Source organism: Triticum dicoccoides, chromosome 7B (assembly GCF_002162155.2).
Source record: "Triticum dicoccoides isolate Atlit2015 ecotype Zavitan chromosome 7B, WEW_v2.0, whole genome shotgun sequence".
NCBI lineage: Eukaryota > Viridiplantae > Streptophyta > Magnoliopsida > Poales > Poaceae > Triticum > Triticum dicoccoides.
In genome coordinates, this window is record NC_041393.1 from 476,278,086 (window position 1) to 476,286,065 (window position 7,980).

Here is a 7,980-nt window from a genome sequence, read left to right on the forward strand (position 1 = left end):
AGCTGCAGTCCAAGTACTCGCCTAAGTTATCAAAATCCTACCGAGTGGTAAGCCAGACTTCCACTCGGAGGCTTAGCTGCAGCCCAAGTGCTCGCCTAAGATATAAAAATCCTACCGAGTGAAGAGCAAACCTCTCACTCGGGGGCTTAGCTGCAGCCCAGTGCTCGCCTAAGATATAAAAATCCTACCGAGTGAAGAGCAAACCTCTCATTCGGGGGCTTAGCTGCAGCCCAGTGCTCGCCTAAGATATAAAAATCCTACCGAGTGAAGAGCAAACCTCTCACTCGGAGGCTTAGCTGCAACCCAGTGCTCGCCTAAGTGGATTAAGGAATAAGTCGACTGCGGTGAGCGTCTTGCTTGAACCCGCAAAAGACATTTCAAGCCAAAAGCAATCATATTCAAACATCAAATTCAAGTTCGGAACAATACCTAAAGGAACCGAAAGTGCTCAGGCGCTGAGCCTGTTAAAGTTTATCGGTTACAACTCCACTCGGCATACCGAGGCAAATTTAAAGCGTCGAGCGTAAAAGAAGTTTTTTACCCCTCCTGTGGAGGGCTGGAAGGTGCAACAAACTCATCAAGATCAATTCCATCTGCGATCCGAGTGGCAGCAGCAATGAAAGTTTCCATAAAGGACCTGAAGTCGTGTTTCTTGGTGTTGGCCACCCGGAGGGCCGCCAGCTTGTCTTCTCGCGCATCTTTGCAGTGGACTCGGGCCAGACACAGAGCAACATCTGCACCGCACCGAGCCGAGGACTTTTTCCACTCCTGCACTCGACCCGGGACCGTGTTCAAGCAAGCCACCAGTGACTCGAGGTCGTTCGGGAGTGTCTCCCCGGGCCAGAGCGTTGAGTCGATGCGAGATGTGGCGACCTTCAGCCTTGCAAGATAGTCCACGACAGCTGCAACACGGGACTCCAGTCGGAAAACATTCATGGCAACTTCGTCGTTCACCGGAGAATTGACGGGGTCAAGGTTTGGTTCCACCCGGCTAGTCTCTTCTTCAAAGTCTTGACAAAATTCTGCAAGGGCGATCACCGAGTCAAGGCAGTGGTCGAATGGAAAAATCACAGTTGAAAATGATTGTTGAGCATAAAGGTTTACCTTCAAGCATAAGGAACAGCTTCTTGGCAAGACCATTCAGGAAGGCCTCCAGATCATTTTTCTTCCCAAGAGCAGCTTTCAGATTGGTATTTTCTTGTTCAAGCTTGGTGACTGAAGCTAACTTCTCGTCAGCAAGCTTGATCCTCTCAGCTAGTTCAAGGTCTTTTTTCTGTTGGGCCTCCTTCACCTTACCTGCAAGTTACAGCAAGATCAGATTTTGAAACAAATAAAGGGAAAAAGCAGTCGTCGAGGTCTCACCAAACATACCTTTGGTCTCCTCCTTTGCCTTCGTCTGATTCTCCTGAGCCAGCTTCAAATCCAGCTCGAGCTGAATGTGCTTGTTTTCCAGCTCAGTGTAGCGAGCCGCAAGGTCACAGGATCTCTGGGAAGAATCAATCGACTAAATGTCAAAGATAATTCACTTCCGAGTGGAACAGGAAAAATCATGCGTTTCTAAGACTACAGCCGAATACAAGCATTCGACCGTAGTCTCGGGGACTACACCCAGTGGGTGCACTCAGCGTGCCCCCACTAATCCTGTTGAAGACAGAATCGACCAGTCGACCTCAAAAAAAAAGAACAAGATGTATTCTTTAAGACTGTAATCGACTGCAAGCAGTCGACCACAGTCTCGGGGACTACACCCAGTGGGTGCACTCAGCGTGCCCCCACCGATTTGCGAAATCCAGTCGCCATAGTCGAATGACGGAAAGACTGAACTTATAAAGCCTAAGGCCGACTGCCAGCAGTCGACCTTAGCCTTGGGGACTACACCCAGTGGGTGCACTCAGCGTGCCCCCACCGGTTTGCGAAATCCAGTCGCCATAGTCGAATGACGGAAAGACTGAACTTATAAAGCCTAAGGCCGACTGCCAGCAGTCGACCTTAGCCTTGGGGACTACACCCAGCGGGTGCACTCAGCGTGCCCCCGCTATCATGGAGTTTAAGTCGACACACCCAGTGGGTGATTACTATAAATTCTGGAAAGAAAACAAGCGGTGGTCGACTGACCTGAACATTGCTTTGAAGGGCGGAACTGGCGTCGTAAGCTGCCTGGCTCGCATCCCGGATGGTCTTCAACTGCTCCATCATGATCCCTGCCTGGCGTATCGCCTCCTTCGCGGCGCCAGCTTGGTCCTCTGGGACGTGGTGCGTCGTGAAGAGGGAGGGCTGCAGAGCACTCGTCAGTGGATCTGCGAAGGACACAGTGTGTCGAGTGGTGTTCTCCTCCTCCGCGACCAGAGTCTCAGGCACCGTCACATCCTGGGACACCCTGCCGGCAGACGCTTTCCTACTCCTTCTGGGCTTCAGCGGTTCCTCATCTTCATCATCATCAGGGAGAGTGATAACAACATTGGATGGAGCTACAGAAAAGAATCAGAATTAGAGATCATGAGTCAGTCGACTAGAAACGGTGTTAAGAGTATAGTACCAGGTTTTGAGGTTGCTGCGTCCTCCATCTCATGGTCGTCAGCCCGGGCTGAGGTCTCAGAAGTAGCAGCACTGCAACTCCAAAGAGTCAGTCGACTAACTCCAGCGCCAACCAGAGATAATGTTCGCACAAAACAAGAAGACTCAAGCAGCATGATTACCCTGATATGGTGGGGATGGACACCTTCATCTTCGGCAGGAGCTTGGTCGGCTTTGACGGGGCCGCCCTGGGCTGCTTCGACGCCTTTTCAGTCGGCACCGGAGAGGTGGTCCGAGGGCACTTGGTCGACTGTGTAACAGTCGCAACCCCCTTGCCACGTTCAGTCGCAGGGTCATGGACAAGTTTCGACCGCCTTTCCGAGCGCGGTGGTGCGACCTCCTCCTCCTCCTCCTCTTCCTCGTCCTCATCGTCATCATCATCATCGTCATCATCATCATCATCATCCTCAGCGGCGTCCGAGTCCCACTCCTCCTCCTGGCTCTCGCCCCCGCTCGCTTCTCCCTCCTCGGTCGGAGCCTGTGCTCCATTGGGCATCGAGTACAGCTCAGTGAGGGCCTGATAGACATCAAGACAAAGATCAGTCGACCGATCAGCAGAGAAAACAGAAATAAATGTGACGAGAATACAATGGGAAGTGGAGCAGACATACCTTGTTTGGATCACTATGGCAGTCGAGTGGAGGAATCCTTCTGGCTCCGCGAGGGTTATCCTTGTTCCCAGTAACAGCGGCCATCCACCTTTCCAGAGTGGCATCGTCGACTGCTTCTGGATTGACCCGAGTCACATCCTCAGTCCCGCAGTACAACCACATGCAATGGCTCCGGAACTGAAGAGGCTGGATACGACGCCTAAGAAAAACCTCCAGGAGATCCATACCCGTCACTCCCTCTCGAACCAACTGAACTACACGCTCCATCAGCATCTTCACGTCAGCTTTCTCCTCCGGAATCACCTTCAGAGAGGAGGGCTTGTTCACTCGGCCCATGGTGAACTGAGGGAGTCCACTCGACTGCCCCGGCGTCGACTGATCCTGGCAGTAGAACCAGGTCGACTGCCAGCCTCTGACTGACTCAGGAAATGTCATGGCTGGGAAGGTGCTCTTGTTCCTCACCTGGATCCCCAGACCCCCACACATTTGGACAACTCGGGTTTTTTCGTCGCCTGGGCTCGCCTTCTTCACGGTCTGAGAGCGACACGTGAATATGTGCTTGAACAAGCCCTAATGTGGTCGACAACCCAGAAAACTCTCACACATGGACACGAACGCGACAAGGTAGGCGATAGAATTCGGGGTGAAGTGGTGGAGTTGCGCTCCAAAGAAGTTCAAGAAACCACGGAAGAAAATGCTCGGCGGCAAAGAAAATCCGCGGTCGACATGGGTAGCCAGAAGCACGCACTCACCCTCTTCCGGCTGGGGCTGCCACTCTTTTCCCGGAAGCCTCGCAGCTCCATGAGGGATCAGGCCCTTGTTGGCTATGTCGAGGAGATCCTTCTCCGTGATGGTCGACTGGATCCAATCTCCCTGGACCCAGCCTTTCGGCAGGTGAGATCTAGACGAAGACCCGCCACGACTGGTGGATCTCCCCTTCGCCTTCTCCGTCGCCGACGCCTTCTTCGCGCGTTCCAACGCCGCCGTCTTCTCCTTGACCATGGCTGCCGGCGGGACGCGCGAGGGGAAGTTGTGCGGAGGCGAGAGCGAGCGCGTTGGGCGGAGACGAAGGGAACAGAGGGAGAATGCTGAGGCACTGTTCAAAAAACCCTCGCCGGGCGCATTTATAAGATCCCTTCCGAGTGGATGACAGGTGGGCCCGGTCGATCTAATCATATCCTGAACAGTTACGCGGACGCGATCCGTGGCGAAAAAAGCGGCGCGGGGATCGAGGCGTCTATGCCCTGTCCCGTCCGAACACCGCGGTCCGCCCCGCTTCGCGCGCTTCCCCAAATTTCGCATCCCGCGGAATCCGCGAATGGCAGATCGGTCTGCCAAACGCGGGATTTCCTGCGATCCGTCGCTCGGAAATCGGCGAAGTCCAAAAGATCACTCGACGAAAGAAAAGAATGGATCGAGTCGACTGAAGAAAGGTTGCTCACTATCAACAAAGAGATTTTTTGGTTCAAAACAACGCACGACCAGTATGCGAAGGCTAATCAGAAACAGCATCAACTCCTTCATCACTCAAGCCTCAATCCATTCGGGGGCTAATGATGGAGTCATGTACCTAGGGTAGGGTCACAGACCTGATCTAAGTACCCTGCCCAAGGACACCCTTAGAAGAGATCACCTTCCAGTCGACCTACGAGGGACTCACTCGACTGACTTGAAGGACTCGACCACGAAGACTCACTCGACCACCAGAAGGTCAAGAGGCACTCTGCACTGCAACGGTCTGTAATTAAGTAGACTTTATGATAGTAAAGACACTTTATGTGGGGCATTACCAGTAACGCCCCGGACTTAATGTACCTTAAACCCTTCATTACGTGGGTTGGCTGGGGTCCTGGCGCACTCTATATAAGCCACCCCCCTCCACAGGCAGAAGGGTTCGGCACCCTGTAATCCATATACACATAATTCACTCGACCGCCTCCGGGCTCCGAGACGTAGGGCTTTTACTTCCTCCGAGAAGGGCCTGAACTCGTACATCTCTTGTGTTTACAACCTCTCCATAGCTAGGACCTTGCCTCTCCATACCTACCCCCCACTCTACTGTCAGACTTAGATCCACGACCGCCATTACAAGCGAGATCATTAGGCAGTTTGACCGGGTCATGGATCTTAGACCCTTAACAACTTCAGAGAGACAACTCCGTGCCACCCTGAAAATGCAGCGGTTAGGATATGCAGCGCTTGACAGAGCCATCTGGTGGGAGAAATCGAGAGTGAAGGGCATAAAAGAGGGAGATGCAGGCGCAAAATTCTTCAAAGCAAAAGCATCAGCCAGACGGAGAAAGAACTTCATCATCAAGTTACAGGTCGACGGGCTGATCATCACAGACCAAGACGCAAAAGTAAAAGCGTTTCACTCCTTTTTCGAGCATATTTTCGGATCAAAGGAGCCCCGCTCCAGGAGGCTGAACCTGTCCAGGCTTGGATACACAAGTCTGAACCTTGCCGAGATGGACGAGGCTATCTCGGAGGAAGAAATCCTGGCTAATATCAAGGAGTTGGATGGAGACAGTGCCCCGGGACCCGATGGGTTTACGGCCTTGTTCTACAAGCGGTGCTGGCCCATAATCAAAGATGATCTGACAAGGGTTGTCCGGGCTGTGCAAGCAAACGCGTCGCCACACCTCCACCGGCTCAACCAGGCTACGTTGATTCTCCTCCCAAAGAATGCAGAGGCCCTTACCACAAAAGATTTCAGGCCCATCATCCTGGTTTGTAGCTTCGCCAAGTTGATCACCAAGATATTGGCATCGAGGCTGCAACGCCGGATGAATGAGCTCGTCGGCCCCTGCCAGAACGCGTTTATCAAAGGGCGCGCCATCCATGACAATTTCTGCTACGTCAGCGGGCTCGCCAAAGCCCTTCGGCGTGCAAACACGCCTGCCCTAATGATCAAACTCGACATTCAACGCGTCTTTGATACCGTGTCATGGGAGTTCCTTCTTGAGTTTCTTGTTGCAAGAGGATTTGGGAGAGGGTTTCACCAATTGTCTGCCAGCGCTTCTCAGCTCCTCTTCGACAAGGATCCTTGTCAATGGTGATCTATCTGAACCGATCAACTTGGTTAAGGGGCTAAGGCAGGGAGACCCACTTTCACCGCTCCTGTTCGTTCTGGTCATGGACTGCCTTGCTATGCTCATCGACAAGGCGGTGACTGCCGGAATTCTGGGGCCGATAGGCAAACTACAACTGCCCTTCAGACTTTCTCTGTATGCCGACGACGCAATATTGTTCATCAACCCATGCCGCAAGGAGGTACTTGCACTGACAAAAATTCTCATGCTATTCGGAGAAGCTACGGGCCTGCACACTAATTTTGCAAAATCTTCGGTCTCCGCTATCTGCTGCAACGGGATCGACCTCCAAGAACTCCTTCAAGACTTGGGCTGCCCCGTCAAGGAGTTTCCTTGCACATATCTGGGTATGCCACTGACAGACAAGAAACTGAAGAAGAATGACCTTCAGCCGATCTGCGACAAACTGCTTGCAAGGATGAAGGGCTGGAAGCTTGCCTTTCTTTCCCTGGATGGACGGCTGGATCTGGTCAGGACTGTGCTCTCGGCGATGCCGATATTTCAAATGCTCGCCTTGATATTACCTGCTTGGCTGGCTAAGCTGATTGACAAGGTTCGTCGTGGATTCCTCTGGGAGGGCAGTGAAGTGGCGGTCGGGGGCAAATGCCTTGTCAACTGGGGTGTTGTTTGTCGGCCAAAGGAGTTCGGAGGGCTAGGCATCATCAACCTGACATGCCAAAGTCGAGCCTTACGGATGAGGTGGCTGTGGCTCTCCTGGATCGACGGCAACAAGGCATGGTTGGGGCTGGACTTGCCTATCGACCCTTCGGTCAGATCACTGTTCAACGCATCTGTGGACTTCCAGTTGGGCAAGGGTGACCGCATTCTGTTTTGGAAGGAGCCGTGGTTTAAGGGCAGCAACCTGGAGGACGCCTTCCCGGCACTTTTTCAGCATTGCACAAGGAAAAACCTCACCGTTGCACAGGCATTGGAGAACAACAGATGGATTCGACACCTCAAAGCCAACATCTCTGCTCAGGCGATGACGGAATTCCTGAAATTATGGGAGGCAATCCAAAATATACAATTAACACAGGAGCCTGATCGAGTTCAGTGGAAATGGACAGCAGACGGCGTGTACACGGCGAGATCGGCCTACAAGATTCAGTTTGAGGGCTGCACTCGGCCATCGTGGGCCGAGTTCCTTTGGAAATCTGATGCACCGGGAAAATGCAAGCTTTTTGCATGGTTGGCGCTGCTTAGACGATGCAACACGGCCGACGTCCTTGCGAGGAAAGGCTGGCCTCACAATCCGTCTTGCTCTCTATGCAATGGGCCAATGGAGGATGTCGTACACCTGCTAGCCTCCTGTCCCGTCTCCATTCGAATCTGGCAAGACATCATTGAGCGCTGCAACCTCCATCCGGACCTCGCTCCCGCCTCCACAACAACTTCCCTGGTGCTTTGGATCGAGCAGTCCAATGAGATCCTTTCTGCCCCCACAAAGAAGCCATGGAGCGCACTCGTGCAGCTGGTTTGGTGGTCGATATGGAACGAACGAAACGCAAGGATATTCAGAAACCAACCATCGCCGCAGACGACGGTGATGGAACGGATGATTGAAGAAGCAGCGATCTGGCAACGGGCGGGACGGGGCAAGGCCAGCTCCCTCCTAAACAGACCAAGAGAACCAGACTAGGAAAGCTTAGTTCAGGTGTCCACCTCCACTGCTCATGTAAAACTGCTGTAAATTAACTTTAACT